Source organism: Vicia villosa, unplaced genomic scaffold (assembly GCF_029867415.1).
Source record: "Vicia villosa cultivar HV-30 ecotype Madison, WI unplaced genomic scaffold, Vvil1.0 ctg.002276F_1_1, whole genome shotgun sequence".
In the NCBI taxonomy this organism is placed as follows: domain Eukaryota; kingdom Viridiplantae; phylum Streptophyta; class Magnoliopsida; order Fabales; family Fabaceae; genus Vicia; species Vicia villosa.
In genome coordinates, this window is record NW_026705882.1 from 77,196 (window position 1) to 91,462 (window position 14,267).

A 14,267-nucleotide genomic window follows, 5' to 3' on the forward strand; every position below is an offset into this window, starting at 1 on the left:
ATACCCGTGTACGCGCAAGATCCGTACTCCGGATTGGAAAAGAATCCTGACAACGTTATTATTGCTGCAACTACTCCTTTGAACGTAGTCGACATCAGAACTCATATGGTGAGTAGAGGAGGAATTCAAGGATTGCCCTCCAAATTCCTGTTTGATCAAGCTCGGTACTTCGTCAGCATCCAAGATATGAGCGCTTTTGAGGAAATCTTGGCTTTGCTTATCTACGGATTATTTTTGTTCCCTAACATTAACGATTTCGTCGACATCAACGCAATTAAGATCTTCTTAATTGGAAATCCAGTTCCAATCTTGCTTGCGGATGCTTATCACTCTGTGCATTCAAGAAACCTGCAGCGAGGAGGATTAATCACATGCTGCGTACCGTTGTTATACGAATGGTTCGTTTCGCACCTGCCAAAGTCTAGCACTTTTTGGAATATGAGGGATGGCCTTTACTGGTCACAGAAAATCATGTCTCTCACTCATACAGACATTGATTGGTGTAGTCCTGACAACGACGAAACCAAGATCATCTTCAGTTGCGGAAGTTTTCCCAACATACCCCTTATTGGAACTAAGGGAGGAATCAGTTACAATCCAGCTTTAGCCCGTCGTCAATACGGCTATCCCATGAAAAATATACCAAGTAACATCCAATTGGAGGGTCTGTTCTTCAAGAACATCGACGATCATGGCAACATGCTGAAGAAGGAAATTGTCCAAGCCTGGCGTCTTGTTCACAGCAAAGGGAGAAGATTGTTAGGAAAACATCTTTGCATCTCTTTGGATCCTTACCTTCAATGGGTACGCGTCAGAGCATTCAAGCTCAGGATGCCATATCAGCATCAAGAACCTATTCCCCTAAGGGAACCAATTTACCTTTTCTCCACCGATGTTGAAAAATTACAAGCGGCATAAAACAAGGTATGCCAAGAAAGGAATGCTTGGAGGAACAAGTATCGAATCATCAACACGGAAAACGTTGAGATTCATAACATCCTAAGAAGGAAGGATGAGTTACTTGAAGTACTGGATCGACAAGTGACACAATCATCACTTTCTCATCATATCCCTCCTGCTTCCTGGATCATCGATCAGCTCACGTCAGAGAACGCTCAGCTCAAGAAACAGAAGAAAATGTTAGAACGTGAAGTCGGCTCTTCGTCAAAGTTTTAGAGTCCTTTCTCTCAGTTTCTCTGTATTTCCTTTTCAAAGTGTGTAAAAACGGCATTTTCGCTTAATTAATAAAAGTTTGATGTTTCATAACGTAATTATGGTGTTTCCTTGAAAAATATTAACTTAATTGCATATCATACATCGCTTTAGTCATACGCACTGACACGAGAATTGTCGCGGATCTAATATTCACTTTCCTTTCTCCAGAAAGAGAGGAGGAGAAGGAGGTGAACCAAGACTTTCAAGCTGTCTCATCCATACAACACTCGTTCAAGTCGCAAGAAAAGAATGGAAGACTTTGAGCAAGAGAATGGAGAACTCAGAGAAGAGGTTAATACTCTCAAAGATGCTATTGAAAGGCTCAATAACATGGTAGAAGCCCTGGTAGTTGCACAGAATCGACCAACGCCAGAAGAACCGCAAAGGACTGTGGTTTCCGAGATTGTTTCTACTCCTATTCCTCAGTATACCATGCCGCCTGATCGACCTTGGGGCATGCCGTATAACTTTACTCCAGAAGGGTACATACCTCCAGCTTCTGAATCTCCAAAAGTCACCATGGATATGCGTCCACCGGAGGGTTACAAACCTCTGGAAATTGAAGTTCCAAGAGCAACGGCAATGGGTTTCGCACAACAGAATGCTGAGATTCCAAGATCTGCTGTCATGGCTTCTCCACGACCGATTATGCATACTTTTCCTCCACAGGGCGGACAAGTATATCATCACGCTCCTAGTGAGGACGCTGGCGTGTAAGAAAGATTGGACGAGTTCCAGGAACAGTTTCTGCAAATGCAGAAGGAACTCAAGACTCTTCGAGGACAAGATCTATTTGGAAAGAATGCTGCAGACCTCTGTCTGGTTCCAAATGTTAAGATTCCTCACAAATTCAAAGTACCAGATTTCGAGAAGTACAAAGGGAATTCATGCCCACAAAGTCACCTCGTGATGTACGCTCGAAGAATGTCAACTCAGACTGATAATCAACAATTGCTCATTCATTATTTTCAAGACAGCCTGACTGGTGCTGCACTCAAATGGTACATGAACTTGGACAGTTCAGAGATTCGTACTTTTCGAGACCTCGGAGAGGCCTTCGTCAAACAGTATAAGTACAATCTGGATATGGCTCCCGACAGAGATCAACTCCGGGCCATGACTCAAAAGGATAGGGAAAGCTTCAAGGAGTACGCTCAAAGATGGCGTGAAGTTGCTGCACAAATCTGTCCACCACTTGAAGAGAAAGAAATGACAAAAATCTATCTCAAAACTTTGAGTCCATTTTACTACGAACGAATGGTTGCAAGTGCACCAAGTGACTTTACCGAGATGGTAAACATGGGTGTACGTTTAGAAGAAGCAGTTTGGGAAGGACGCTTGAACAAAGAACCAGAATCTTCTATTGGTCCAAGGAAGTATGGAAGTTCTTTCCAGAAGATAAAGGATCAAGATGTCAGCAATTTCTTGCACAAAATCAAGAAGAAATTCCAACCTCAAGTTGCAGCAATAACTCCGGTTGTTAACTCAGCGCCAGCTTATCAACCTCAGGTCCCGCAACAACAAATTCAACAAAGGTCGCAGCAACCTCAGCAGCAGGTTCGACCTCCAAATTACAACAATCGGGCTCCAAGGTATCCTGCCTTTGACCCAGTACCAATGCGGTATGCGGAATTGTTTCCAACATTACTGGCAAAAGGACTCATTCAGACAAGGAGTCCTCCAAATCCTACAAACAGTTCCTCACCATGGTATAAGGCTGACCAATCTTGTTCCTATCATCAGGGGGCACCAGGTCACAATATTGAGAACTGTTTCCCTTTCAAGATTGACGTCCAACGATTAGTGAAGAGCGGAATGCTATCCTTCAAAGATATTAATCCAAACGTCCAAGCAAATCCTTTGCCGCAGCATAAAGAAGCTTCAGTAAATCTGATAGATCAACACCCTATCGTCATTCAAATCTACGACATTCGTCAGATAGGGGAAAATCTTGTCAAGATGCACGCTAAACAAGCTGGGTACGGTCATGTACCACCTCACAACTACTTCACATGTGAAATTTGTCCAAAGAATAATCAAGGATGTGCCGTAGTTCAAGCTGCATTACAAGAACAAATGGACTTAGGATGGATTCAACATATCCGAGTCAGAACTGAACATGACATTAACATGGTTCAAGGATGTCCAGGAGAATACAAAATCTACAAAGTTGAAGATCTTGAAGGATCGGTAGTCAGGTTCCATAAGACTTTAAATGGACTTGCCTACTTTGGAACGGATTTCCATCCTTACAGTAGATGCAGAATCTGTCGAAGAAATTCACGAGGATGTTTGCGTGTTCGCAACGACATTCAAAAGCTGATGGATGACAATACCATTACTGTTCTTGCCAACAGAGAAGATGACAAAGTCTTTACCGTATCTCCTCAAATTAATCAAGTTGAACCAACGCAAGTCAAGTATGATAACAGGAAGACAGCAGTTGCTCCGTTAGTCATCTACTTACCAGGACCTGTACCGTATGAGTCCAGCAAGGCTATACCATACAAGTACAATGCTACATTCATTGAAAATGGTAAGGAAATACCATTACCGTCTGTTGTCAACATTGCTGATGTCAGTCGAGTCACCAGAAGTGGACGAGTCTTCAACAGAACAATAGAAAATGTGAAGAAACCTTCGGAGGAAGTACCACATAGGCAAGACAATCATCCGACCAATGCTGTTCAAGCGAAAGAAAATGATGAGATCTTGAAGTTAATCCAGAGGAGTGAATACAACATTGTAGATCAATTACTACATACTCCGTCTAGGATCTCTGTCCTTTCCCTGCTATTGAGTTCTGAAGCTCATAGGGAAGCTCTACAAAAAGTTTTGGAACAAGCTTTTGTAGAACCTAGCGTCACAATAAGCCAATTCAACAACATCGTTGCCAACATCTCCGCCGGAACTAGCCTAAGTTTCTGTGACGAAGATCTTCCTGAAGAAGGAGTGGACCATAATCTTCCACTTCACATCTCAGTTGGCTGCATGGGTGATGTACTCACAGGAGTCCTAATAGACAATGGATCCTCTCTCAACGTCATGCCTAAATCAACATTGTCAAGATTATCTTTCGAAGATTACCCTCTAAGAAAAAGTCATGTCATCGTCAAAGCATTTGATGGATCAAGAAAGTCAGTTTTTGGAGAGGTAGATCTTCCCATAACTATTGGACCTCAGACGTTCAAAATCACTTTCCAAGTTATGGACATTCCAGCACAATACAATTGTTTGCTAGGTCGCCCATGGATTCATGAGGCTGGGGCAATTACTTCAACACTTCATCAGAAACTGAAGTTCATAAGAAATGACAAATTGGTAACCGTATGTGGAGAACGAGCTCTGATCGTCAGCAACCTGTCATCATTCTCTGACATAGAACCAAAAGAAGTTGTTGGAACTAAATTCCAAGCACTTTCCTTGGACAAAGGAAAGGAGAAAGCAGCATCTATTTCTTCCTACAGAGATGCAATCCAAGTTGTAAAGGATGGCACTACCAGTGGTTGGGGGCACATTAATATTCCTACCAACAACAAGAACAGAACAGGAGTTGGATTCTTTCCAACATCATCAAAGACTATTCCAGGAATTGAGGTAGTTCTTCCAATTCAAGAAACTTTCCGCAGCGGAGGTTTTCTTCAACCTGTTCAACAAACAGTCAATACCCTCGGTACGGAAAACACCGATGAAGAGGAATGGTTATCCTATCTTAACAAAGCAGGATACATAGCCCTATCAGAGTCTGAATCACCTTGCTGTTATCCGACTAAAGGATCTTAAAGTAAGACTCAACCAAGCAGTGATGAAGTTACTGACAGCTTCACCACCAGAAGTCATGGTTCATCAGAAGAAGTTCCTCCTATCCCCGAAGAGACCTGGGATACATTAGGAGAACCAAGCGGAAAATTCGACTACATGGTGAAATACTCCGCTCCTGAAAGTTCAAGAATCTCTCTTGAAGATATTGTTCCAACTGGATGGAACATTGATTATGAGTACCTCTCTCAGCCAAAAGAGATGTATAACCCTTGCTATTCATCATCAGCATCTGGTGAAATCATCATTGAGGATTATATCCCCAAGTCACCTTCCGAGGCTACAGATTTAGAGTTCACATATCTAGTCAATGCCATCTTGGGAGAAGAGCAAGACCAAAATACAGAAGAGGATGATCTCGAAAGTGTCTCCGACAACGAGTCTCTCCATTCAGAAGATTGGAAGTTTCCTCAAAAGAAAAACCGACATACTCCACTTGGAAATGGGTATGCTCACACCGCTCAGTCTGCTGAAGTAGAAGAAGATCGTCTGAGTGTTGCAAAGACAGTGGTTGGTAAATCAAGACCTACCACAGGCCAGCTTAAGCCTAAGGTTCCAGATTACTTAGTGCACAATGGGGTTCGCCACTACTGGACAGCTGTTGAAGTTTCAACTGTTGTTCGCACTCCTAAGTAGGAACTTTCACCGTTATTTTGTCCTCTCACCATAGCCCAGGGTGAAGAGATGTTTCATAGGGCTTTGCATTTTACTATTTCTTAGGAAAATGTCCCTCTTTGCTTCGCCCAAAGAAATAGAGTTTTGTTTTATAGGGTCTTTGTTTCGAGAAATGACTGTTCATAAATAAAAATGTCATTCTGTTCCTTCGTTTAGTTTTCCCTTTTCTTTTTTCGGAAATTGGTAATCCTAAAAAACACCCTAAAAAACATCAAAAAATTTCATTAACTGCATACACCGAGTCTTCCCTCGTTGTCTAAATAAAACTTATCACACATATGCAGATTAATCATAAAATACCCCGTTGAAACGTGCGATCGTATGACTTCTCCAAGCTTTGAGTTTCCTGTATTCGAGGCAGAGGAAGAAGAAGACGAAGAAATATCAAAGGAAATTTCACGATTACTTCAACAAAAGGAAGAGGCCATTCAGCCATACAATGAGCCTCTAGAGATCATTAACCTTGGTTCCGATGGAAACAGAAAAGAGGTTAAGATTGGAGCTTCGCTCAGTTCAGAGATCAGAGAGAGTTTGATACAACTGCTCAAAGAATTCTCAGATGTCTTTGCTTGGTCTTATCAAGATATGCCAGGGTTGGATACCAGTATAATGGAGCATCACTTGCCATTAAAAGCAGAATGCCCTCCGGTCAAGCAAAAATTGAGAAGAACTCATCCGGAGATGGCCATGAAAATCAAAGAGGAAGTTCAAAAGCAGATCAACGCAGGTTTCCTCGTTACTTCAGAATACCCTCAGTGGTTAGCTAACATTGTTCCCGTTCCTAAGAAAGACGGAAAAGTCCGCATGTGCGTCGACTACAGAGATTTGAACAAAGCTAGCCCTAAGGATGATTTTCCTTTACCACATATTGATATGTTGGTAGACAGTACAGCAAAATCCAAAGTTTTCTCGTTCATGGACGGATTTTCAGGATACAACCAAATCAAAATGGCACCTGAAGACATGGAGAAAACAGCTTTCATCACCCCCTGGGGCACGTTCTGCTATCACGTTATTCCTTTTGGACTAAAGAACGCAGGGGCAACTTATCAAAGAGCCATGACTATGCTTTTCCACGACATGATGCATAAAGAAGTGGAAGTCTATGTGGACGACATGATTGCCAAATCAGAAAATGAAGAAGATCACATACAGAATCTGACAAAGTTATTTCAACGCTTATGGAAGTTTCAGCTTCGCCTGAACCCCAACAAGTGCACCTTTGGTGTCTACTCAGGAAAACTCCTTGGTTTCATCGTCAGCAAACGAGGAATTGAAGTAGATCCAGACAAAGTCAAGGCAATTCAAGAAATGCCTTCACCCAGAACCGAGAAACAAGTTAGAGGATTTCTTGGACGTCTGAATTACATTTCGAGATTCATATATCTCATGACTGCAACTTGCGCTCCTATTTTCAAATTTCTACGGAAAAATCAAAGTTGCGTCTGGACAGACGATTGTCAGAAAGCGTTCGACAGCATTAAAGAATATCTGCTCGAACCACCCATTTTGTCTCCTCCAGTGGAAGGAAGACCTTTGATAATGTACTTAACCGTCTAAGAAGACTCCATGGGTTGTGTCCTTGGACAGCAAGACGAGACGAGAAGAAAAGAGCATGCCATTTACTACCTGAGCAAGAAGTTCACTGACTGTGAATCCCGCTACTCCATGCTCGAGAAGACGTGTTGTGCTTTGGCCTGGGCTGCCAAGCGTCTCTGCCAGTACATGATTCGACATACTACTTGTTTGATCTCTCATATGGATCCAATCAAGTACATCTTTGAGAAGCCTGCCTTAACTGGGAGAATTGCCCGTTGGCAGATGTTGTTATCAGAATATGACATTGAGTATCACGCACAGAAAGCCGTGAAAGGAAGCATTCTAGCTGAGCACCTGGCTCACCACCCACTCAATGGTCATGAATCAACCAGTTTTGACTTTCCGGACGAGGACGTCATGTACCTCAAGATGAAAGATTGCGACGAGCCTCTACCAGACGAAGGACCTGAGATAGGATCCCAGTGGGGCTTAATCTTTGACGGAGCTGTCAATGCTTACGGATGAGGAATTGGGGCAATCATTGTTACAACTCAGGGTACCCATATTCCATTTACTGCCAGATTAACTTTTAAGTGCACAAACAATGAGGCCGAATATGAAGCTTGCATCATGGGTCTCGAAGAAGCCGTGGATTTAAGAATCAAACACTTGGATGTATACGGAGATTCTGCTTTGGTCATCAATCAAATCAAAGGAGAATGGGAAACACGCCAACCAGGGCTAATTCCTTACAAAGACTACGCGAGAAGATTGTTACCATTCTTCGACAGGGTAGATTTTCATCACATTCCTCGTGAAGAAAACAACTTGGCTGATGCATTAGCCACACTCTCTTCCATGATTAGGATAAATCATTGGAATGACGTTCCCCGGATCGATGTTATGCGCCTGGATAGGCCCGCTCATGTTTTCACAGTAGAAGCAATCATCGACGACAAACCGTGGTATCACGACATCAAGAACTTTCTTCAAAAGCAAGAGTACCCTCTTGGGGCGTCAAAAAAAGATAGAAAGACTTTGAGAAGGTTAGCTTGTAGATTCTTCCTGAATGAAGATGTTCTGTACAAGAGAAACTTCGACATAGTTCTGCTCAGATGCGTTGACAGAAAAGAAGCAGAAATACTCATGAGAGAAATACATGAAGGTTCCTTTGGTACTCACACCAATGGACATACCATGACAAGGAAAATACTGAGAGCAGGATATTATTGGCTGACGATGGAGTCAGATTGTTACCAGTACGCAAAGAGGTGTCACAAATGTCAGATCTACGCTGATAGAATTCATGTGCCACCATCTCTTCTCAACATACTCTCTTCCCCTTGGCCTTTCTCCATGTGGGGAATCGACATGATTGGAATGATCGAGCCAAAAACGTCCAACGGACATCGCTTCATCTCGGTAGCTATAGACTATTTCACCAAATGGGTTGAAGCAGCTTCATATGCAAACGTTACAAGACAAGTTGTCGTCAGGTTTATCAAGAATCACATCATCTGTCGCTACGGCATTCCTAGCAAGATAATCACTGACAATGGGTCAAATTTGAATAACAAAATAATGAAGGAGCTTTGTGAAGAATTCAAGATTGAACATCACAATTCATCTCCTTACAGACCAAAGATGAATGGAGCTGTAGAAGCAGCTAACAAAAACATCAAGAAAATCATTCAGAAGATGGTCATCACTTACAAAGATTGGCATGAAATGCTCCCGTATGCTCTTCACGGTTACCGTACATCAGTACGTACTTCGACTGGAGCAACTCCTTTCTCCCTTGTATATGGCATGGAGGCAGTCCTACCCATAGAGGTTGAGATCCCATCAATGAAAGTCTTGATGGAGGCAAAATTAACAGAAGCCGAGTGGTGTCAAAGCAGATTCGATGAATTGAACTTAATCGAAGAAAAGTGCATGACAACTTTATGCCACGGACAGCTATATCAACAAAGAATGAAGAAAGCTTTCGACAAAAAGGTTCGACCTCGCACAATCAAAGAAGGCGACCTTGTACTCAAAAAGATTCAATCTTTTCTCACAGATTCAAGAGGGAAATGGACTCCCAATTATGACGGCCCCTACGTGGTCAAGAGAGCTTTCTCAGGAGGAGCCTTAATACTCACGACTATGGATGGAGAAGAATTCACCCGTCCTGTGAACGTCGACGCAGTCAAGAAATACTTCGTCTAAATAATTAAAAGAACAGCTCGCTAAGTTGAAAACTCGTAAAGAGCGGCTTAGGCAAAAAAGAGTGTCTCGGTGAATCGAAAACCCGAAAGGGCGATTCAGGCAAAAGTTAGAGACATAAAAAAAATAATAATATAATAATCAATCCCGGTAGACTTAAAACCCGAAAGGGGTAGTTTACGCAAAAATTAGGGATATATGGCAAGTAACTGTGTTCAGGACAAACTTGATCATTCAAAATCCATAGCGGAGTATTCATCAGCAGTAGGTCATCTTCTACGAAGCACGAATACAGCGCAACTCTGAGTGGAAGGGAAAGATAACGATCGTCACAGTTTCATCGTAGCCCTTTTCCCGAAAAATTACCAATTTCCAACTTTGTAAATACTCCATGGAATCAAGCATTTGGCTGATTACCATTCCATATATAATAATTTGAGCCTTGTGCTTTTCCTTTGCAATCTAGTCTTTTTCAGTTTCTTGAAATGCATTTTAAATTTAAACAGTCATTTTCTTGAAACAAATGTTTTCATAAAATAAAATGAATTTACTTGCAAAAATAAAGGTGAAATTTCTTTCTGAGGTTTACAAACAATAGGAAGAATGCAAACAGTTGCTCCAAGAACGGTTGAGACTCCGGGAATTAAAATTTCCCCATGAGGTCGCTTTGCGAACATCTCCCGATAATGGATCTTCACTTCAATTCATATTACTCACTTCGGACAGCGGACAACTAATAACCAGATATTCCCAACAGGGTTCGAACTGCAAGAAGAGGACATCTTCTGATCAACAAGAATTCAAGTCGTATCATAGGATTTTACATCCGCGACAATTTTATTCACACTCACTTTACATTTTATAATTATCATAATATTCATGCATACATTACATCATAACTGCATAGTCGAGTCAGGCTTTGATCATGTGAATGCCCAAGTCATTAAGGCATGGACTCAAGTTTCCCCTGCAAGTTCCGGAGAAACTTTTTCCTTCGAGACAACAGTTCATACACAAGGATCTCCCCAAGCAAGTCAACAAATGGTAGTCTCCCTCAAAGAGATAGTTTGTTCACTTTTGGAGTCCCTCAGCCGAGATTCTCTCGCAAAGCGACATTCGACAGTTTTCTTCAGATAAGATAATCTGTTTCGCATTTTGGAATTCCCCACAAGGCCGATGAGCGGTTTCTCTTCTCCGAGGAGTATGGATTCCTCGACATAATTGACAAGTGGTAGTTTTTCCTCCTGGAAAACAATCTGGTATTTCCCCAGCAGGGTCAAGAGATGCCACTTTTCGTCAAAGAGAATCTCCCAGCAGATCGACAAATGATTCTCCAGCGGAGTCAGTGAATGATAGTCTTCGTCCAGAAGATAGTTCAGATTCCCCAGCGAAGTCAGTGAATGGTAGTCTCTTTCAGCAAAAGACAGTTCACTTACTTTTTCGAGCAGAAGTAACGAATGGCAGCTTTCTTCATGAAGACAGTTCGTTTCGCTCAATGATTCCTCAAACAAAGTCAGCAAATGGCAGTCTCTTTCAGTAGAAGACAGTTTGCTCACTTTCTTTCACGAAAGGGTCAGCAAATGGCAGTCTCCTAGTAGAAGACAGTTTGTTCCCCTAGCAATTGTCAAATGGCAGCCTTTCCCCAAGGAAAGACAGTTTGTCTATTAAATATTTAAGAGATCGACAAATGGCAGTTTCTTCAAACAGTTTGTCTGTTTCTGGGATGTTTAGTTCCCCACAGAGTCGATGAATGGCAGTTTTCCTCTTAGGAGAACAGTTTGTTGATTCCCCGGCATCAGTCAACGAATGTTGGTTTTCACCCCGAAAACAGTTCGTCCGCCTTCAAGCAAAGTCATTAGCCCCTCAAAAGAGCGCGGGACCATGTGACGATCCTTCAAAGACGTCAAGTCAAAAGGGAAGATGGTGAAGTTTCTTTATTTACCATCAAATGGTATCTTACCTCCAAGTGCTGGTAAGAAGTTTGATGAGGAAACAAACCTTTGAAGTTTCTTTATTTACCATCAAATGGTATCTTACCTCCAAGTGCTGGTAAGAAGTTTGATGAGGAAACAAACCTTTGAAGTTTCTTTATTTACCATCAAATGGTATCTTACCTCCAAGTGCTGGTAAGAAGTTTGATGAGGAAACAAACCCTTTGAAGTTTCTTTATTTACCATCAAATGGTATCTTACCTCCAAGTGCTGGTAAGAAGTTTGATGAGGAAACAAACCTTTGAAGTTTTCTTTATTTACCATCAAATGGTATCTTACCTCCAAGTGCTGATGAGAAGTTTGATGAGGAAACAAATCTTTGGAAATTTTCTCTTTATCTGAGATATTGTCCAAACACGACTGAGACCAGTTTCGAGATATGGACATCCGAAACAAGGGGGAGGTTGTTTACCTTTTTCTAAGTATCAACACTTAGTTAAAGAAGATGGATCGCGCATCCTGCACTGCCATCCATTCGCCAGAATCCACATCAAGTATTTCTACAGGAGTTTGTCTCCTCATCCCCCGCCAAGTGCGACAACGGGATCAAGTCACGCAAAGATTTTATCAGTTACAACATCTCAGGAGCGCCCAAAATTCGGGCATTCCTCGATATTTAAGTCTCTTTTACGCAGGAGAGATCGAGATATCAATCTCTCTCCCTCCAGATAAAAGAAACTTAAATAGGGGCATCTGTCATACCCTAATTTTTGACCCCCCCTGAGATGACATATCTTCAGGATTTTCATCAAGTCAAAGCAAGTACCCAGAGCAGTCTGGCATTCAATCAAGGGTGTTCAAAGACAAGAAAACTTAGGCAAAGGATCAATCAATAGAAGGATTAGTCTCTAATACAATCATAAGACTCAAGAGCTTCATTATTTCACCTATGATTGATTAGACACCCAGTCATCTGAGTACAGGTTTACTCAGGTCACCAGACTAGGGCTTTTGAGCCTATCAAGGACTAAAATCAGGGATCACCTTTGGGAAACCCTAAAAAGCCCCAGGGGATCATTCAAAGACATCAATCATTTTCAAATAGCTCATATGACAAGATCCACTGGACATTACACCTCAATTCAAAGTCTACAGTCATTATTTTCATATGGTCGACAATTAGGGTTTTTGACCTAATTCACCAAGATAGTTGACTTTTAATCAGGGCATGGATTCAAGACTCAAGACATGATTCAAGAACCTCTACTACCTCAATATAATCCATTTACATCACTCATTTGAGGAGAAGATCTTGATTCTACACAAAAGTCCAAATTCTCACTTTATCAAGAAAAAGTCAACTGAATGAGTTCACCTTTGACTTTTGAGATTTTTGGTCAAACCATGACTTTTAAGGATCAATATCATCAATATATGGATATTAAAGTCATTTGACCAAAGAAATTCAAAAAGAATCTTCAAGGAGCAAAAAGTCGGGAATTAGGGTTTTTGAGGGCATTGTGGGAACTCAAAATTTCACCTACACAACTCAAAAAACTTCCAACATGAAAGTTGTAGATCTTGCAAAATAAAATAACATCTTACAATGCAACTTTTTTCAAAAGATCAATCATTTAAGAGTTTTGGAAATTTTGAAGTTTTAGGTCATAAACACTTAGAAAATTTTCTAAGTGTTTTAACCTAGTTTTCTTCCAACTTTGGCCTCATTTTTAACAAATTTGCCAAAGGATTCTGAAGAAACTCCAAACTAATGATTTGAAGTAGATGTTTAGGGCTTTCCAAATTGTGTTCAACCTTCTCCAAATTCATTTTGAGCTAAGAGTTATGCTTGTTCAAAGTTGGCCTCATGAAGTGAAATTATAGGTCATGTACAATTTGAAACTTTGCAATTTTGTGCAAATGACCTCTCTTATGGATGCTACACGACCCATACCACATCTGAAAACATGCCATGCATTCATTTTTACCATGACATGAGAATTGAAGAAGATTCTAAAAACAAGAACATGTGATTATGTAATGATTACATTTGTGAATTTATGGCAAATTGATGAATCACCCAAGGAATCTTCTCACCAACCAATTAGAGCTCATTTCTGTCTCAGAATTGTCCCCTAAGATCAAGCAAAATCGAGGGCTAGGGGATTGATCAAATGGAATCAAAATTCTCATCATTGCATAAGAGATATTTGCAAATTTTCTTCTTGGCTAAGAAACCAAACTCACTACACTAAGCAAGCTTGCTATGTTCAATTGCTCTGAGACAATTGCCTATAAATAGAGGCCTCTTTCTCATTCAGAAAACACACCAAAGCAACCATATTCCTTGCTTTCTCTTTCTCTTCTCATGCTTATTGTTTTTCAAAGTTCTTTGGCAAGAAGAATCGTTTTCTTCAAACCAGAGCTTATCTTTGGAAAGTAGGCATTCTAACATCTCAAGGGAGATCATTTGAGGTGATCCAAGCACCTGGATCACTTCTGTAAGTGGAGGAACGCCATTTTTGCTCTCACTTTGGAGCTGTTGCAGTTGGAGGTCCATAGAGCAATTCAGAAGGTTTCCAACAAAGCCAAGCATCCAGGCACGTTCCATAGGAGGTAGTGAAGCTGTTCAGATGGCTGCAACTCATCTGTAACTCAAGAATCATCACTCTCCATGTTCACTTGAAGCTCAAATCGAGGGAGGTCCATAGAACAATTCAGGAGGATTGAGGTTACAATAAACATTCAGTTAGCATCACTGAGTCCCAAGGAAGCTTTTGGGATCATTCATACAAGCCCAGTTGCTCTCTATCATCCTCACGACCTCCATTTTCAGAGGTAAGTTTCTGAACTCCACCTCTTTAATTTAAGCACTCTTTA